Raw genomic sequence first — 20406 nt, 5'->3', positions numbered from 1 at the left:
GATTTGGGTTTGTCTTGGAAGGAGGAGGATGAGTCTAGCTGTGGACATCTGTGTGGTCTGAAGTCTCTGTAGGAGGTGTGCGGGGATTCCTACTTAGAGGGATTGCTGTAGTCCAGTCGGCTGGTGATGAGGGCCTGTGTCATGGTGCGTCTTGTGTGTAGATGTAGCCACTTTAAGATCTTACTTAGCATGTGCAGAGTGAGGAAGCAAGCGGAGGAGATGGCATTGATCTGTGATTTCATGGTGAGCTTGTTGTCAATGAGGATTATGGTTGGAGGGAGTGGGTGGGGGTCCTAAGCCACCAGGAATCGTTCCATGTGTTGATGCTCTTGCCAAAGGTCAGTACTTCTGTCCTATCTGTGTTCAGCTTCAGGCAGTTGTTCTTCATCCAGTCGGCAATGCTTGTCATGCATCTGTGGAAGTTGGAACTGGTGGTGGTGGGGTCGTCGGTTACTTAAGAGGATGAAATGGATGTTGTCTGCGTAGGAAATTATGTTGTGACTGTGGGATCTGATGATGGTGGCCAGCGGGGTCATATATGCGTTGGAGAGCGTGTGGCTGAAGAATGAGCGCTGGGGGACACCGCAGGATATCTAGTTGGGTTCGGAGCTGAAAGGTGGGAGGTGGATTTTCTGGGTTCTTTCGGTGAGGAAGGAGGTGATCAATCTGAGCATGTCCCCTTGGATGCCAATGTGGTGGAGATCTTTGGATCAGCGTGTGGTGGCATACGGTGTCGGAAGCTGCCGGGAAGTCGAGAAGGATCAGAGCTGTTATTTCTCCTCGGTCAAGGAGAGTTCAGATGATATAAGTGGCTGTGATCAGGGCTGTTTCAGTGATATGTTTGCTAAGGATGCTGGATTGAGAGGCATTGAGTAGCTGGTTTTGCTCCTGGTGTGTCATGAGTTGCTTGTTGATGATCATTCCCAGTACCTTTGCTTGGAATGGGACAGGGAGATTGGCCAGTAGTTTTTAAGTTCGCTGGGGTCTGCGGAGGGTTTTTTGAGTAGGGGTCTAACTTCGGCATGTTTCCAGGCATCGGGAAATGCTGCAGTGGTGATATAGGTATTGAGCAGGGTGGTGAGTTCCTGGCCGATCCTTTGGTTTCCGAGGTTGAAGTTGCGGTACGGGCATATATCTGTGAGTACTCTTAAGTGGATGGATTTCATGGTGGAGGTGGTGTCCTGGGAGGAGAGGAGGTTCCATGTGGTCCGTCTGTGGTTCGTGTCAGTTGCGGTAGTGGTGTATCTGTCGAGGAAGTCCGCAGGTGTGGGTTGGGTTTAAAGTTTCTGTATATGGTTGCAGTCTTGTCATGGAAGAAGTCGGCGAGGTTGTTGCATAGCTCCTGTGAGGGTGTGATGTTATTTTTGCTGGCACCCGGGTTAGAGAACTTCTTAATGATGTTGAAAAGTTCCTTGGTATTGTAGGTGCTGGTTTTTATGCATGTGGCTAGGACTGTCTTCTTTGCGTTGCCCTCAGTAGGCGGTGGCAGGGATTGAGGGAGGTCTTAAAGACCGCCCTGTCATGGGTGTCCTTGCTTATGCACCATCTCCTTTCCAGCTTTTTACTGTCTCATTTCGGTGGTGTGAGTTCTTGGGTGTACCAGCTGTCCTTGCATGGATTTCATGGGGAAAATTGGGTTTTGGGATACCCCGTTTTTCTCGCACCCCTTGACGGATGACCCTGAAGGCTTCCGAAGGGAGCTGAGGTGGATGAAATTTCTTGTTTTACTTTCGTGAAGATTAGTCAAACAACGCCAAAAATGCTTTTCCTATGGAAACGTGGTCCTAACTGTTACTACCCAGCGGCAACCGCCACTGGGTAGCACACAAACACACACACATACATATATATATATATATATATATATATATATATATATATATATATATATATATATATATATATATATTACATACTTATATATGTGTGTGTGTGTGTATATATATATATATATATATATATATATATATATATATATATATATATATATATATATATATATATAAGCCTCACACAACCACTTTACTTCGAAGTAATCCAGGGACACAGCGGGGTTCACTTCGGGAGACTTTATTCACGGGTAATTACAGCATTCGGCACCCACGCCTTCCTCATTAGATATATATATTAGACTGGATTCTATACTGCGGTTACAGCCTTCCCTTATATGTAATATATATGTATGTGTGTGTGTACATATATATATCTCCCGCTTCTTCTTTCTTGGGTTGGAGCGTTTCTAGTCATATTTGTGCGGTTGCCAGTAACGCACTTCGGAAGCCCCTGCCACGCTTTGGGTCCGGATGTAAACTGGTCTGCTTTGCGGCATTTTGCTTGTCCCAGGTATAGAATTGTCCGGTTCCCGCCACCCACACTGAATGAGAGGAGCAGTGGAGGTATTGTACCTCCCTCGTGGGCACTCTGCATCCGCAGTTTAGTCCCTGCACTATTGACTTTTGGTTCGGGAGGCTGTGGCAGTCTGAGAAGACCCGAGGGGTTGCCTGATTGAACTTGGGACATGACATCTCACCCTGCTTTATGAGTTCCTTTGGTAATTTTAACAAGAAACCCCCCCACAAGACTTTACTCACCATCCTGGGTTACCTGTACTACAAGGCACCCTGGGAGTTGCAGTCCGGAGAATGGAGAACGGGCTGCACCTGTTGAGCTGTATTAACAAGGGGGAGGGGCGAACTCGATTTCACCATGTAAATGGAAGCAGGGAGGAACTACACTTATGAGTCATGCTGGTGTTGGGCGCTGACGAAGGCACACGCCGAAATGCATTCGCCGCCATCAGGATTGTTACCGGGTGAATAAAGGCTTCCTTTCCTGTTCTCCTCTGGGCTCCCGCTTCTTCTTTCTTGGGTTGGAGCGTTTCTAGTCATATGTATATATATGTATATATATATATATTTGTACACACACACATACATATATATTACATATAAGGGAAGGCTGTAACCGCAGTATAGAATCCTATCTATTATTTAATTATGCCAATCGAAGTGTGATGTATACCATCCTTTGTAATAGGAAACCTACATAGCTGAGCCAGCAGCCAAGGTGAAAGGCAATTACAGAACTACAGACCATACTTGCTGCTGCAATTGGAACAATTACAATCTGTTCTTCTAAAATGGAGAGTGTTCAGCACAAAGGAAAGGTTTATGCAACATGTTTCATCTTTGCACCCTCTAGTTCATTGCAGGAAAGAATATCTCTACATGTTACTATTTATGCCTGCTACACCCTTTTTTAAACCTGATTTACATGTTACTGGTCCTAATGTGCTTTTGCAATAAATTCCTAATTGTTCATCGGTGCGTTTCATTTCATACCACAGCTTCCGCTTTTATTCTTTGTCTACAATCATACTATCTCTCTCATATGAAGCAGCAAGATATAAGAGATTTAAGCTGTTTGTTGGATGAGTATTGGTGTGACCATGTATTAAAAGGAATAAAATATTCTTTTACCTTCAAGGTATGTAGATGTAGAGTGAAGGCTGAATTTGGTAGCACAATATTTTTGGGCTTGATGTTCTTATGTTCAACTCGCACAATTTATAGTACAACCGTGTGCTCTGGTTAATCTATTGTTGTTGCCATAGATTGTGCTTTAACTTCTTATTTGGTATGAGTCTCAAAAACAATTCTGTATCACTTGGTCTTGAGTTACTCCTGACATACTCTTGAACTTCAGAAGTAAATCTGGCCTATGGATGAAAGTTTTGTGAATTTGACTCAAAGAAAGGAATTATACTACTCTACTGTACGAGACTTCTGACTTTTTTAGTATTCAGAAATCTTTATCTCATAAAGTGTAGGTCTTGGAAATTATATTTGCAGATGGTACAGATTTACAAAACTATGTCTAGAAACACCAACTCAAGGCCAAATTGGCTTTCTGCATGGAAAATCTTCCTGAATAGGGAGATTTATTTATTTGTTTAATGGGTCATTAATTTTAAAATGTGATTTTGTTTCTTTCCTCTATTGTTTTAAAAAGCAATCTTGAGTTTCCTAGAGGAGAAAAGCCTTCCCTGACATACCCTTCATATATATGAAAATGGTTGAGTCTCCTCTATGCACAGGATACCGTTTTGTGCTTAACTTGCCATTAACAGATAGGTGTAAATGACGGGTGGCTAGCACAAGAACTGCAGATGTAACTAAATATCAAAATTACCCCTGTTTGCATTGCAGTGCATGCTGAATTTTGTCCAACTAGGTTCAAAGGTATTAGGATACGAGAGTGGACCCCTTCGTAAATAAGGAGGTGATGCTCTAATGCTGTCCAACCAGCGCATTGGATCTCATTTATTACAAAATGCGCACACCCACTTTCTAGATTGGACACATTTTGGTGCCTTTTGAAAATCAGTCCATGTGCATTTTGCACATTTTTTGAATCTGCACAATACCAGAGTGTGACTTGTGATCTATTGTGTTGTGCTCTCCATGTTCAAGGAGAAGTGTGGCGCATTGGCCAGAGCGACTGACTCTGGAGCACAGGGATCATGGTTCGATCGCTGGTGACAGTTCAGATCAGCATCGTGCTCTTCGCTCCGCCGACCTACACCTCGCTCGCACAATTAGGGTATGCAAGAGTAGAGCAGGCGGACGGTCCTTCCAATTCCTGGCCCCGGCCCTCTGGAATGCCATCCCCCATGAGGCATGCGCCACGCAAGACCACTGGCTCTTCCGGAAAAAAATAAAAACCTGGCTGTTCGCCTCCATTTAGTACCATTACCTAGCTGAACCTACCAATCAGGCACCCCTCACAGTATCCTCCACAGCTCTCTGTTGGTTGACCCGTCTGCAAGCGCTGGGACGCCCTATTGCTGGGGCAGCCATGCGCTATACAAACATAACTAACATAACATAACATAACGTGACTATGGGCAATAGCTCACTTAACCTCCACGACGGGCCCCAGCACCTAGAAACCATAAGGGGTGAAATGTTTCAGCTTTACAAATATGGATTAATTTTCTTATGTTTTTCCTGCGTTAGCATCAAGCACACTGATTGCTCAGATGGCATGACAGTGTATTTATGGTTTAAATCGTTTTATTGAATTTTTCGTGTCAAACAGTATCAACAGTATATTTAAAGAGCTTTGGTATCTTTCTGTTTATTGGTTGGTGTGTCTCTGTAATGCTGTTGGTTTCCAACAGAAGCAAGAAAAGAGATAGTGCAGATACTGAGAGTTCACTTTAGCAAGAGGATGGAATATGCTGTTTCCAAAGTCTGTGTGCTTTTCAGTGTCTAGACATAGGCGCTAGTGACAGGAGAGAAGCTGCACTAATACATCATTCAATAGAAAGGGGTTGCCTGCTGCTGGTTAAATATATATGTCACCGAAGGTATTGCTCTTATGTTCCCCGTTTTACCATGGGAAAGTGCCATTTACAAACCAAGGAAGATTAAAAATATGCGCCTGTCATGCGAATCTTTCCTGAATTCTTAATTTAAATGGAAAGTAAAGACCTTGTCAGAAATGATAAATCTGAGCAGTCTTTCCTGATATATTTGAGCTAACCCAAGAGAAATAAAAGCCAGAATTATCTAAATTCGCCTGACTTGAATTTTACACTTATCAGGTACCTTATCAGCTGCTGGCAGGCTGGGGGATTACATGTAAATGAGGTATATCAAAGGCTTGCAGTAGAATGCAAACACTGGGAACCCGGAAGGACATCCCGGCACACTTGAAAACCCTTCATTGTGGATTAGAAACAAGAGCTGACATCTCCTAATGCTGGTTAAAAGTTGAGGCGTCGATCTGCCGGAGCTGGGTCTTAATGCTGTGTATTACCCCCAGGCTTGCTAGCACTGCACTTTTTTGCAGCTGTGCGAAGGAGCAGTCATGGGTCACAGTTTAGGGTAAAGATTCTCAAATAGACAGCCAAACCTCCAGGTTGCTTTAAGTCCATACATATGCATACATAAATGCATGAAAACACAATTATATATTATGTGTCTATAATTAGCTGTCACTATACACTATATCTGATTCGGTATCTCTCACTCTCAATATATATATATATTGAGAGGGTGAGATCGAGAGAGAGAGATAGCAGAAGGAGCCAGCCGAAACGCTTCAAAAAGGGGGGTGGTGATGGACAGAGCATCTGAATTAAGCAGAACACTCCTACCCAGTCAAAAGATCAGGGCTTGATCCATCACCGTTTTTTAGCTCACTGCACCATCCCAGTTCAGAACCTGGCTACATGCAAATTAGTCTGTCCCTGGCCCAGTGCATCATGGGAACAGGGCAGACCAAACTACCAAGCCAATTCTTTACTGGAAAGGAAACAAGCTTCCGGGGACCGGTTTCTGGCATTGCAGCCGTCTTCGGCCCGGCTTGCTTGAATCCTGATGGTGCAGTGAGCAAGGGACTCACATCTGAGCATACCCTTCCACACTTGTCGGCGGGATACTTTTTTGATCTGTTGCCCCCTTTTAATCCTATGACCTGGCATTTCACGAAATAAAGTCCGATTTCACGTACCGGATTTCCGTATGGGGAGACATCTGTGCTGCCATTATAAATGGCCACATACTTTGAGGATGATTATAATATGGACATAAAATTAATACAAACTGGTTAACTTATCATGTGGCACATTTCAGAAACAATTATATGGGAACCTGGGAACAAGAGCCTGAAAGTATTTTTACTATGATTATTTATGCAATCATGTGCAGACAATAATTAATGTGTCAATTACGGCGCTCTTTTTCATTTGATGTATTTATTTATTTTATTTCACGGAGTTTTATATAGCACGAACTTGACCCAAAGGTATCGCGTATCGGAGCGCTTTACATAGCACCAGTTGCGTTACATGAGGACACATTCATTTTTTGTTAGGCATGGGGGATTAAGTGATTTGCCATAAAGGCTGAGTGAACAGATGATAGAGACAGACCGACAGACAGACAGATAGACAGATAGGTAGATAGACAGATAGGTAGATAGGTAGATAGGTAGATAGATAGATAGATAGATAGATAGATAGATAGATAGATAGATAGATAGATAGATAGATAGATAGATAGATAGATAGATAGATAGATAGATAAGATAGATTACAGCCGCGGCCGGTAGTGGGTGTAACTGCAGGGCGGTGATGTGGGGAGGGGGAGGGCCAGGGTGGGGGGTAGTAATGTATGGATTACGGAGTTTAACAGGTAAGTAAACATATAAATAAATAAAACGAATTTTGTTGCGCGAACTGCATCGCATTTGGTGATGCAGTGCACGCAACAATTTTTTTTAAATGTATTTATATGTTTACTTACCTGTTAAACTCCGTAATCCATATATTACTACCTCCCACCCTGCCCCTCCCCCTCCCCACGTCACCACCCGGCCGGTACTCCCACTACCGGCCGCGGCTGATAGATTAGCTGGTTGAGGGAAGACCATTCTTTAATATGTCATAGATAAAACATGTGATGTGGTAGAAAAGACATACGGAGCTGCAGGCATCCCTCCCCTCATTGACAGATTAAATTAATAAACTGACAAAAGATTTTATGCAAGATTCTTCAAATAGTGAATAGGGCTTTACAGTATCATCATTCATACCGCAGGAACTAGCATTATTGTTTATTAGTATACAGATAAAATCAGCAGCGTATACTCTGTCTATCTTCATATGAAGTCTCAGGGAGGCAGGCAGTGTTGCTGACAAGTTCCTAATTGTTGTGCAGCCATTGAAAAAAGCTAGCATACATCTCCAGGACTCCTGGGTCCAGACACAGAATCAGACTGTCTTATAGGGCAATCTGGTAATGCCCAAAGGGTGGTCTGGTAGGTCAGTGTGTGGGACATTTGTTGCTGTTTGTGTGCCTGTTTTATGGTCTGGTGGAGCCAATTCTTCCTTTTATTACCTCAAACATTTCCTGCAGCAAGCACAAAAGCATGGTGCAGTCTATAGCTTGCAGTGTACGTATGGAGCTTGTCTTTACTTGTTAAAAATTGCCCTGATTTGCAAATGTAGACCACTTTTTTAGTTATCTTATTAGCAAATGAAGACCCCTGTTATTTTGGTGCCATGGCCTATTTTCTGTCTCATTCCGACCATGTCCAGACACAATTAGGGAGTTATTTTGAGGTTTCCAGATGCTGGTCTCCTACCAAAACTGTGTTGCCTCTAGGCACTGACCTCGGGGTTACCCCATTAAAAGACTGGGGAACTGCTGGACTTTTGAAGGCAAAGTCTCAGCTGACCTGGCAGTCAGAAAGACCTACCTAGCAACCATTCTGCAAATAGGCTGCCTGCTTGTACCTTTTGGGGTAGGCCTTCAGCTGTAGGTTTTTCCTGCCTGGGTAACCATGGCAGACCTGTGCAAGAAAAATCATATTGAATCCGGCTTCCAGGGAGAAAGCACCATGTGTGTTAGGGCCATTGACTTTTGTATTTCATAAATATACTTCTTCTTCTAGGGTTGTTTTAAAAAAAAAATTGTTATTGATTTTGACAGCACAAATAGTAGTACATGCACAATAGGCTCTTGCATACACACAGAATCCTATCCAATGTTCCCCATTGCTCTTCCTCCCTACAGACGGCAATCAGAATGGGGTTGGTTTCTTAATTACAAAAATCTTACGTTTACTTGCCTTTTCTCCCAAATATGGCCTAAATTGCCTATCATCCTTCTGTATATCATGCCAGACTTGCACATTTTGTATTTCTGTTATTGACTGGTTTGTCACACAATGAAATTGTGGTCCGTGCTGGTCCTTGCTTGTGAAATTGTTCTCGCAAGTGTGTACAGTTTGTGTTCTGTTTATCTAAGTAGCCCATTAAATGCGGACCTCAAACACTTGTGATGGCCTACATATTTAGGAGACTGCCTGAGTAAACGTGTTCTGTGGGCACTTGCATGTGTCTGGTAACTAAACCTCCAAACATGAACGGGTGTCCTATTCATGCTGACTCTAGCGCCTTGCAGCTAAAATAACTGTTTTCGATTGTTGTGTACACAAGAAATGTTGTTACATGTGCTAGGAGCGTTAGTCCAGTTGTTCCAGAAAATACAGTTTGTACCATCCATGTCTAGTGACTGGCCAGTTATTGCAGTGTGAAAAAATGGTGCTTGCAACCTTGGTCTGGCAAGAGGACAAATAAACTATTGTGTATTTTGTCATATGGCATTCTTCAATGGGTACTATCACAAACTAGGGCGTTTAACTGAGCATTTTAATGGAGGGTACATTAAGGCTATCCATAGAATGAAAACTTGAGAAATTGTCTGCAGTTGAGAGAATGATTTGTTTACTAGGAAAGTCTTTTATAGGAAATGTTTCGGTACCAAGAAAGTAAGTCCTCATTACTTGAAAATGGTGCTGTTAACATTTGCGTCTTTTCCACCGCTCAAATTAATTTCATACTTCCCCATACTAATTCATCACTAATCCTTTTTGGGTTCCATGGTAATGTGATACTCGTAGAAAAGCGATTCAACACCTCATCAGGGGTAGCAAGCGCTATATAAATGCAAACCCATCCCTCTTCCTCCCTCCACTATCCTGTTCAATCCAAATAACAGACTAACATGTCCACCGCTCAAATTAATTTCATATTTCAATATTCTAATTCACCATTAATCCTTTTTGGGTTCTGGAGTAGCATGCTACTCACCGAAAAAGCACTTTGAAGCCTCATCTGGGGAGTAAGTGCTATATAAATGCAATTATAATACAATATAATGACGGAAGACATCCTAAATTACCACACATAGAACATCATCCGTACCATTACCGCACTGATACAAATCGCACAGAACATCACCCACAACATCAATCACATCCCTAAGGCACTACACACAAAATACCATTTGCAAAGTAGAAGCACCTCCTCGCATACTCCTGGCATCAGTGTGGTCTCTGCAGATTCCTGTTACTCTTATATACTCAATGCCTGAGAGTCCAGGCTTCCTTGAGTGTGAGCCAAGAGGAGCAGAGAGTGGTCGGAGCTGGAGGTTAACTACATAACTTCAACTAGAACGCATTCTCCAGCTCTCTCTTTTTGGCCGTCTTCAGCCCACATCTCTGGAAGGATGAAGACAGATCAGTGACAGTCCAAAGAGGTTTGCCAAGGTAATGAACGGTTTGCACCAGCAGGCTGACACACCATCTTCTGGAGCTAGAGTTCTGGGTTTTTTTTTTTTTGTTGCAGAGAGGACTTCTGACATCGCAACCTTCCACTATGGAAATGATTCAGCTGTATCACCCCGACTCCAAAGTTTTGAATGTTGGTGGGTTGTGTTTAAGAATGTAGTAAACACACGACAGAAGCAATTCAACCCACATAGCACCTAACTGTACTTTCATTGCTAATCAGCAGGAATCACTGCAGTTTGGTGACAATAATCTTTCCAATGCAGAGCACCGCTCACAATGTTGGCATAGATGGGCTGCATTCAGTACACAATGATGGCCACACTAGATTAAATGGGCCTGCTTAAGAGTCGGCAACAGTAACCAAGGAACTGTGTAGTTAATTTGGTGCAGCCCTGTGGCCTCCGCCACCAAAGAAGGCTACAACTCATTAACACTAACATAAGCAGCATACTGACTCACATATCTGCAAAACTGAATCAGGCCCTCTCCTTGTGATGGAAATCTTTGTAACGTCTTAACGCCAGACCATTGGACGGTGTTGTGAAGCCATAGTAATAGTAGATTGGCACTATAAATGTGCTGGTTCCCAGTAACAATACCGGTTAGTCAACTCCCAGAGTCTAACAGGTGGCATAAGGCGAGAGGCACAACTAGAGCAACATTTCGGGTAGGGGGTTGGAGGGCTACTAAAAATTTTGGGGGTGACTCTTCCAGCAATATGCAGAGTGGAGATGCATGTTGCAGGGACACTAAGAAAGGGTGAAAAGCAACAAAACCTTGTTAACATGTAAATGGTCTTTTAAAGACCTGTGAAGTACTCGGGTGCGGCTGTGTGTGTGCCGGGGAAGCTGTCTCTGCCCGGGCAGATGAACATGACGAGGGGGGCTGAAGCCCTTTGAGCCCAATGGGCATTGCACACCTGCATACGTTTGAACACAGACCTCCGATTGGTAGGGACCAATTTTACCTAGAAATGAATATTTTATTACATTGAGAGTACAATCGCTAACAGTGTTTGCTGACAGCAACTTCTTCGCCTTTCTTCCAAAATGCCTATGGACTCTGTTGGCCACCTCACTCCATGTCATCACCCACAACGTTTCCTGTCCTAGGCTTTGATGTGGCAACCTAATACAGCTAGGTAATTAGTATTGGCTGGCTGCCGTTGAACCTAATAGTCCAAGACACCTTGTAGCATTGACTTGAAGGTTAAATGTCAAGGACAAAAATACTAAACTTGATGGCATGGAGAAACGGACTGTCGTGCACTACTAAATGCCTCTACACTGCTGCTGAGTCCTGACCAAAAAGATGGCTCAAATATGTGATACAGGTAGGTGCATATATAGAGGGTTATGCCTGTTACTAATAACTCCAATAAGTGGTATGTGTGTATTTATGCATATATGTTAATTACAGTTATTTGAAATCATAAAACATGTACCACAAGATAAATGTGGACAGTAGACCATGTAAATATTGCCACTTCAATGTACTTAGAGGTATTCATATAGTAGGGTTTATTCAAGCCTAACTTTGCCCAGCGTATGTACATATATGTGTATGCATAAATTATTTACATCTTTCTATAAAAAAAAACACTTCCATCCCCTCCTAATCGTTCTGACTACTATGAACTCCCAAACATCCTTATCATACTTTCATCCCTTCTTTAGTCATCCAAGCACAAGCGACCACTGTTTACGAAGAAATGGGCTACTTCCTAAATACAACCCCATTCCTATCATTCAATCCCTACTCCAAACTACTAAACATGCATGAAATCCAGAGCACAAACCTAACACAATCAATGCACAAGAAAAAAAGAGAAAACACTAACCTATTAGCTACTAATCTTGGGTTCTAGAGTAGCGTGCTACTCACCGAAAAAGCCCTTCAATGACTTCTCGGGGGTCGTAAGCACTACATAAATGCATTTACAATTTACAATGCAATGCGGTGTGTTACCAATGGCAACTGGAGTGAGAGCACAATGTGGGCTCACAGACGCAAGGTGGCGGCCATCTTTGTGTGCCCCATAAATCATTATTGATCAGATGGAATCCAACCAGTGACCCGTGGCCACCTGCTCGCGCCCTTTGCCTGGATCCTCGCCCACCCTACCCCCACCGATCTTTTTTTTTTATTTCTTGAAACACAGAGTAAAAGGCAGAGGGAGAAGCATCGTTCGGATTACCAAGCTCGAGACAGCTGGAAGTGACAAGCGCCATTGATTTATTTCCCGCACACCCTTCGGTTCTGCAAGCAGCCCTAAACGCTGCGGCTTCCTGGCTCTCCCACTCACACGGCTATTTTTAAATCCAAACCAGTGCTCTGGGCTGGCTGGGTTTTGTTTCAGATGGTTTTGATTCCTTGCGAGGCAGAGAGCGCTGCGTGGAGTCGAGGCGCCCGCTTGCTGATGGTCCCTGGTCGTGGGTGCAGTGTATATTTTTTGCTGCAGGATGGATGGCACCGCGCTGGTGCCCCACCCTGCCTCCCGAGCATGTGCTTCCTTTCCCTCAGACCTGCCACGCATAGCAGCTGCGGAGGCCGGTTGCTAGGCAACAGGCCCGGGCTCACAAAGAGCGCTCAGCTGGAGGAGCCGGGCCTGGCAGCTTCAAACAGCTGGGCCAATCGATGCTGCCTGTGTGTGTCTTAGAAGGCGCAAGTGGGCAGGGGTTCGCTGCGCGTGCCAATGGCCACCAAAATATGCCACCGCGCTAATGACCAATAATTAGAGACAGCTGTATGTATGTAACCTTTGGAGGGAAATATCCGCACCGTATGAAAAGGTAATATATATTAAAAGGCTTCAGTGGTATGTGAATGGCACAATGCGCTATAGAAATAGCGATACATAACAATTTACTTAGACCCACCACATTTATCACAGCTATTATTAATTTGAGGAACTTTAGATGGACAAAAGACTACGTTAGTAGATCCATGATATCCAGTGGTTAATGTGTGAAAAAGTGCCTGGTCTCTCGTCAGGAGGGAGCCTGCACCAGTCCATTGCTCCTATTCGCGCCACCTATAACAGAACTAACCACTAAATATGAAACTTTTCAAGCGGTGTGAAGATGTGGTGTGACGGCCAGAGCTGCTGCCTTTGGAGCTGGGGAACCAGGTTCGAGTCCCGGCGTAGGCTCAACATCCTGTATTTCTCGGCAAATCCCTTAATCTTCCCATGCCTACAAAAAATGAATGTGTGCTCATGAAAAGCGCTTCAATCCATTTGGTCGAGTTTGTGCTATAAGCACCAGTGTTCACGATTAAGTGAAGAAGCCCAATATTTATCACAAACGTCTCCTGGTCATGGGGCATCTTGTCTCTGCCGTAAGCAGCTCTTCAAGTGCTAAAAAATGAGAGTCCTGTAAGTCTTAATCAACTGGCCCCTTGAAATGGATTGTGAAGTTATGGAACACCGTGCTCCCCCTTCTTTGGGGCCACTACTGCTATGCATGTTTGCTTACATAAACCCAGTTAAAAATAATAATAATAATCATCTGGCCCGCAGAAAAAAAACACAAGAACCAAAATAAAAAGAATCATAAAACAAAAAGTAAATTAGAAAGAAAATGATGTATGAAATACCTAGCAAAACATCTTGTTGTATACAAAACACATATCCTTATCTATCACCAGGGCAGTTTCTGACATAAACAATCATTTTATGGCACTCACAAATCTTGTGTGCGAAGAACTCTCTGCTAGGTCTGAGTATGTCACTGAAATCAGTCCTCAGCCCAAGAGTATCCAAACCAATAATCCCTCAGTATCATAGTATCACTCTAGATCAGGGACACAATCCAGGTGACTGCTGAACACGAGAAGCCACATTTTCAACCCCATCGTTAAATTCCTTTTCTTCATCACTACCTCCAGTTCAACAGGCCCTGAAACCTCAGTTCCATTTTTGTCAGGTGTCTGAGGTGGCAGTGGGTAGGGTACTACAGCAGCTTAAAATCAATATCTGTTCTATGGTGTGGCACCAGGGTGGCTGTGTTGCCACTTCCCTGCACTCTTCACTGAATAGATCAATTCGATTATTTACAACTCCCACCGCAAAAGTGTGATGACAGCATCCTTTTAAAGTCCATGTATTACACTACTTCTCTAAAGGTCGATCCTACATCCTTTTGATCACAGAAACTAACTCCATCGCAGTATTCCCTGTTATTAGCAAGAGTGGGGTCTCATCAGTTTAAGAACCTCTTCTGTTCCATCTTTTTTATAACTATGTGCCAAGCTCATCAAGATTCATTTCTTTCTCCCTGACTTTTTCATAGACATCAGAAATCATCAGCTATGGTTTCAATCTTATGTGAAAGATACAAAAGTTATAATAAGAACTAACCACAACAAAATGAACCTACGCAACCATTTGAGGTATCTGACTAATATTGAGACATGGATCAAAAGAGATGATTTCAGATTAATGGGGGGCAACCAAAGGACTTAACAACATCCCCTCAAATTCATGAAATTCTTTTCTCTTCTTCTACTCGATCAACCAGCCACTCTCATTTGAATCTGAAGTATATAAATAGGTTGTCTATAACGCCTATAACACCTTGCCAAGGTACATTAATAATAATGCTGTGATTAGCAACACTCTGCACCATATTATGCAGCTTTGTAAGGAGGTCACACCTCCACACCTTCCATGCATGCTTTCGTAATTGGAGATATTGTCAATGGCAGGCTAGATTATTGTAGTGTGTCAAAACAAAAGGAGAGACAGGGTAGTGGGATACTCTTACACCCCAGTATCGATCAAGTAAACAAAACAAGAGTATTCCAAAGTAGTCAAGGACCACCGGTATGGAGCAAACAAAACGGCTTACCTTAAGGCGTTTTTAAGAAAGCCCTCACTCACCAACTAGTGATGACATGCTTCATCATCGGGCCCCACAGAAGGGACCTAGCGTCCCTTCTGTGTGCTACAACGCCAGATCTACTGCGGAGCGGGTTGGTGGGTAAGGACAGTGTTGTGCAAAGAGATTTAAGTGAATGATGTGAGGTAAAAAAGAAGTCTGTAGTGTATCAGAATTAATTTTATTAGGATCACTAAGGACTTAAAATTAAAATCATGTGTAGGAAATGCGTCCACATTTAATTAAGTGGTAGTTTCCTAAGTCAGTCGACATGTTTCAGCCACGAAACGGTGTAAATTTACCTGGCATTCTTCAGGACTTAATGTGAATAAACCCTGGTGGTATGGACTCGCTAAGGCCCACCCTTACCTAGGGACGTGAAAGTGAAAATTAATAGTGAAAAAAGTGCAAGAAAATTAGAAAGAAAAATTGTCTTTCTAATAACTCCTGGTTTAGGAGGCTTCCGAATTTTCGGTTTCTGCACCTGTGGGAAAGAAAAATAACGAGGACAAACAAAAGGGACAAAACAAACAATGAGTTGTATTGATGATCGCCTATTGGCAGTCCTTTGTGCTCCAGTTGGTGGTATCAGAGACATCATGTGGTTGAGTAACAGTATAGTTAACACCACCTTGGTCCCCAAATTATCGAGTGTTAAGGGTAGGTAGTGATATGTGCTATACGTGCTATGTACATCGAATGATATTTACAAGGGGTTTGTGAGTTAAAACGCTATCAACCTAAAATGTCGGCGCGATCGAGATCGTGCTGATAATAGTAAAATAATAAAATAATTTCTCACTTTTATAGTGTGATGAATTCACACCATGGGTCACAGGAGGGGGGTGGGAGCGTAATTGGCACACCCTGCAGTCGTCAGAAATAAAGGACAGGAGTCAGACGACTCAAAATGGTACTTAGCTTAGTGAAGTATTGTTGATGGGAGGTTTTGGCTTTTATACTCACGCCCTCGACGCTCGGCACCCGTTGTGTACCTGTAGCGACCCTCTGCTGGACCCCGAAGATGTCTGCTCGAGGCAGCGAGGGCGTTAAGTAAACGCAGCGTTACTCTGCTTCCGGGTGGGCGTGGTCGTGTCACGTCGATGCGTGAGGAAAGGCCAATCGGTGCGCACTGTGGAGAAGTGACGCTACGCACGTGCAGCCAATGGGAGCTGGTGGTGTCGTTGTTCATGGCAACTGATGACTCGAACCAGGTCGATCTTTGGCAGTGAATTGTTAATTGTACGGTCAGGTGCCAATGCCTATTCCTGGTTTAGGTTTTTGTCTTAATGTCATCAGAAGGGTGTTCTTACAAACGGACCACAAGGGTCCCGCCGGCCAATCAAGAGTACATCACACAATGTCCATGACATATATACGCTCGTCATGACTGTAGGTTTTCGAAGGTACAGAGGACTGTAGAGTAGTGGTGGGCATGTTGATCGTCCGTTAACAATGTTGGTGTTAACACCTTTGTATTGTGATATTATGACAGGCGAGTGTGGTGTCATAATAATCTCTGGGATCGTCTTAGATTGTTGAGAGATGGTGTATTTGGAAACAGTATCTGACAATTTTAATCTCAGTAGGCGTAGTTCAGTATGGTTGGCCACTATTAGGATTGGTTCAGGACAGAATTCCAAGGAATATCATCGTTCAGCCCTTGAAGGTGGGTCCCAAGTCTGTAGACCCATCTTTGTTCCTTTTCGAACAGACGGTGATTGATGTTGTTACCACTTCCAATGTGTTCTATTATTGTCCAATGCATGTCATTGGTGGTGTGGTTACATTCCAAAAAATGTTTGCTCATTTTCGTGGTGGATTTTTTGCATCTGATATTTGACCGGTGTTCACAGATTCTCTGTTTTACTTTTCTGCCGGTCATGCCTACGTACCGTAAATTGCATGGACATGTGATGAGATAAACCACATTATTTGTGTTGCAATTTGTATGGTCTCGTTGGGTCCAAGTTCTGCCTGGTTCAAGTTCCAATGTTGTTGTATGGGTGGTTAAGTGGCAGACACTACAATTGGAGCAGGGGTAGTGGGCCACCACTTTAGGGAGACCCCAGACGTCGGTTACTGACCTCGGTGTTTCTGTGATTGTTGGTCTCGGTCTTGTGTGGACCAGAGCATCCTTTATGCTTCTCCCTTTCTTAAAGGAAAAGAGAGGTTTTTCCCAGGTCTTTTTGGTGCTGGATATAATTCGCCAGTTCTTGTTGATTGATTTTTTCATTATGTTTGACAAAGTGCTGTATGTTGTTACGCAAGTCAGGGGAATGTCCTTTTGGTCGTGTGCCCTTTCCTCCAGGAGGGCCTCCCTTGGCTGATTGCAAGCTCTTTTATAGCCCTTATTCAGGGTTGCGGTGGGGTATCCTCTGGCCTTTAGTTTGGATGATAATTCTGCTGATTGTACTTTGAAGTCATGTAATTCAGAACAGTTACGTCTCAGACGTAAAAATTGGCCGTAAGGGAGATTCTCTTTCAAAGGACGAGGATGAAAGCTGGTGTATTCCAAGAGATTGTTTTTTGCAGTCGGTTTATGATAGGTCTTAGTGGTGAGTTTAGTTCCAGCGATTTGGATTGTGACATCCAGGAATGTGGCCTCAGTTTTACTGGTTGCGTACGTGAATTTTAGATTAGGGTCAAGGTTATTGATCCATACTAGAAAGGTCTGAAGGCTTTCTTCGTTGCCTGTCCACAGAACCAGGACGTCGTCGATGTAGCGACGCCATACTTGTATTGACTGAAAGAAGGGGCTGGTAGTGGGTAAGATGTATTTGGCCTCAAAGTCTGCTACATAAAGCCCCGCCACGCTCGGGGCAAATGTACTGCCCATAGAGGTCCCGGTACATTGAAGGTAGAGATTGCCTTGGTACGAAAAGAAGTTTTCTTTAAGTGCCAGGGTTGCGCACTGTAAAATAAAACTTTTTGAGGCTTGGTAGGTCCAATTGACAGAATCTAGGGCTGCTCCCAGGACCTTGATTGTATCATCCTGGGGAATGCTCGTATATAAGCTCTCGATATCGAGCGTGACAAGGGTTACAGTGTTTTCAGCAAAGCTTAGGCTCTCCAGTAACTGGAGGAGGCTCTTGGTGTCCTTAAGGTAGGTCGGTGTATTCTGTACTAGCGGCTTCAGGTAAAAATCGCAGAAGCGCGACAGAGGTTCCAGTAAGGAGCCAATTCCGGAAACGATTGGACGTCCGGGGGGTGGCATCCGATTTTTGTGGGTTTTGGGGAGGGTGTAAAAGTAAGGGATAATGCTATCATTGATATTGAGGAAATCTGCCTCATTCTTAGAGATGAGTCCGTCCTCTTCCGCTCTCCTTACTAATGTTGAGATCCGTGATCTGAGATCCTCAGTGGGATCGACCAGCAAGGGTTTGTAGTTTTTTTGATCATTGAGAAGTAATTTACAAGCTTTATCGTAGTCAGTGGTGTTCTGTATGACTAATCCTCCGCCCTTGTCCGCGGGTTTTATGGTGATACTTTGATCGTTTTTTAAGCCTTGTAATGCATGGTATTCCGCAGTGGTGAAGTTGTTAAAAGATTTTGGGTCTTGGCAGTTCTCAAGATCTAGAAAAACAGCCTGTTCAAAGGCAGTGATGGCAGCGGGTACAGTATACGGTGGGGGATTGAAGGTAGAACTTAATCTAAGGCTAGTGTCACCGTTACGCAAAGCCTCATTGGGGTCTTCCTTTCCTTCAAAGAAGGCCTTAAGTTTCAGTTTCCTGAAAAAAGCTCCAAGCTCACAATGGAGTCTAAACTTGTGTGGTCGGGAGGTGGGAATGAAGCCTAATCCTTTTTCTAGGACCTTGGTTTCTATTGGGGATAAGATTTTATCAGAGAGATTTGTTACCAGGCTTATGTGCCGCTCGTTCCCGGTTGCTGCTCCTTGTTGCGGGTGTGGTTGCTCACCATGTCCGTGTTCTCCCACGATACTTGGTTGGGCCCTCTTCTTTTCCCTCTTCCTCTCCTGCCCATCCCTAAAAAAGGCTGGCGATATTGGGGAGCGAAGTTGGTTGGTGGCATAAAGCCCGGGTTCCATCCCATCATTGGGTAAGGTGGTTGATGGAAAGGGAATTGTTGTCTCATGTCCATCGTTTGCTGAGGCATGGGCCATCCTTGGGGTTGGTTGTGAAATACAGGGTGCCCTCTGTTGTTTCGATTTCCTCTGTTGCCTCTCCTTTTGCCTTGTTTATAGGAGCCGGTGCTAGAGCCACTGCTAATAGATGAATCCCCATCTGATTGAGCATTGTTAGATGAATTTCTTGTGGGCGGTGTAAACGAGGCCGCAGAATATGGGTATATTTTTTCGAATTCAAATTTATCCAGGTCTTTCTGAAATTTGGTGACTTTGGCTTGTAATAAATTTTCTTTGTACTCGTTTAGGTCTTTATTAATTTCTTCTAGCTTTTTTTTAAAACCCGTTATTGTTGTTTTGAAGCGGGTCTCAGTCTCTTGAATTTCAATCTGAAGGGTCTCTGATAATCTCAGTGCTGTCTTGATAATGAGAACGAGCCAGTCGCGGGTACAGTGCCACGCGATCATGGCCCATTCCTTCCTAAAGGTGGCATCATTCAGAAAAATTCTAGGGGCATTTGTAACTAACAGCCCTTTTGGGGCAGCGTTCTTCATCAGGTACTGTTTCAATATGGTGCCGTGGAGGATAGTGCGTATCCTCTCACGTTTTACTTCAGTCAGCTTTTCCCATTCGGAGGTATGGGCAATTGCCTGTGAGACCGCAGGGTCGGCAAATAGATTGGTGTCAGATAGGATGTCTGCTATTTCTGACTCAGAATACGTTAAGCCCAGGTTCGACATAGTGACAGAGGTTGGTAGTGAGAAATTAAAGTTTTAAAATAACTCAAAAAGAAACCAATGATTGAAGGCTTCTAATTGAGAAAGCTCTCACAGCTGTGCGCTGCTAAGTATGTCAAAACAAAAGGAGAGACAGGGTAGTGGGATACTCTTACACCCCAGTATCCTAAAAACGCCTTAAGTGAAGCCGTTTTGTTTGCTCCATACCGGTGGTCCTTGACTACTTTGGAATACTCTTGTTTAGATTATTGTAGTGCCATTGTGTTGGGCATACCTATGGTTTACACCCTCCATCCTCAAAGGGCACAGAATGCTGGAGTACAATTACCAGTCTGGCTTTCCAAGCTAGAAAATGCTTACAAAGCATAGAATGCCCTGCTCTGGATACCTTTGGAAGATGGGATTTAATGAATGAATGACTATTATATGTAAAGTGCAAACTCATGCCAAAGGGCGTCTTGGCGCTATAGAGAGCGGGTATAGATGCAGAGCTGTTAGAACAAGATTTCTTGCAGATGGATGTGTGCCTGCTAGTCCTGTGAAAAGAGCCAGGTCTTCA

General features: G+C 43.6%; 1 protein-coding gene across 10 annotated transcripts in view; it reads left to right on the top strand.

The window, feature by feature from the left end:
• The window catches only part of DCX (doublecortin), a 358719-nt gene that overhangs the window by 53305 nt on the left and 285008 nt on the right, over nt 1-20406 (top strand). The gene's annotated exons all lie outside the window — the stretch shown is intronic.

Source organism: Lissotriton helveticus, chromosome 4_1, assembly GCF_964261635.1.
Source record: "Lissotriton helveticus chromosome 4_1, aLisHel1.1, whole genome shotgun sequence".
Lineage (NCBI taxonomy): Eukaryota > Metazoa > Chordata > Amphibia > Caudata > Salamandridae > Lissotriton > Lissotriton helveticus.
Note: the sequence above shows the minus strand (reverse complement) of the source record. Positions and strands in the feature narration are given on the sequence as shown.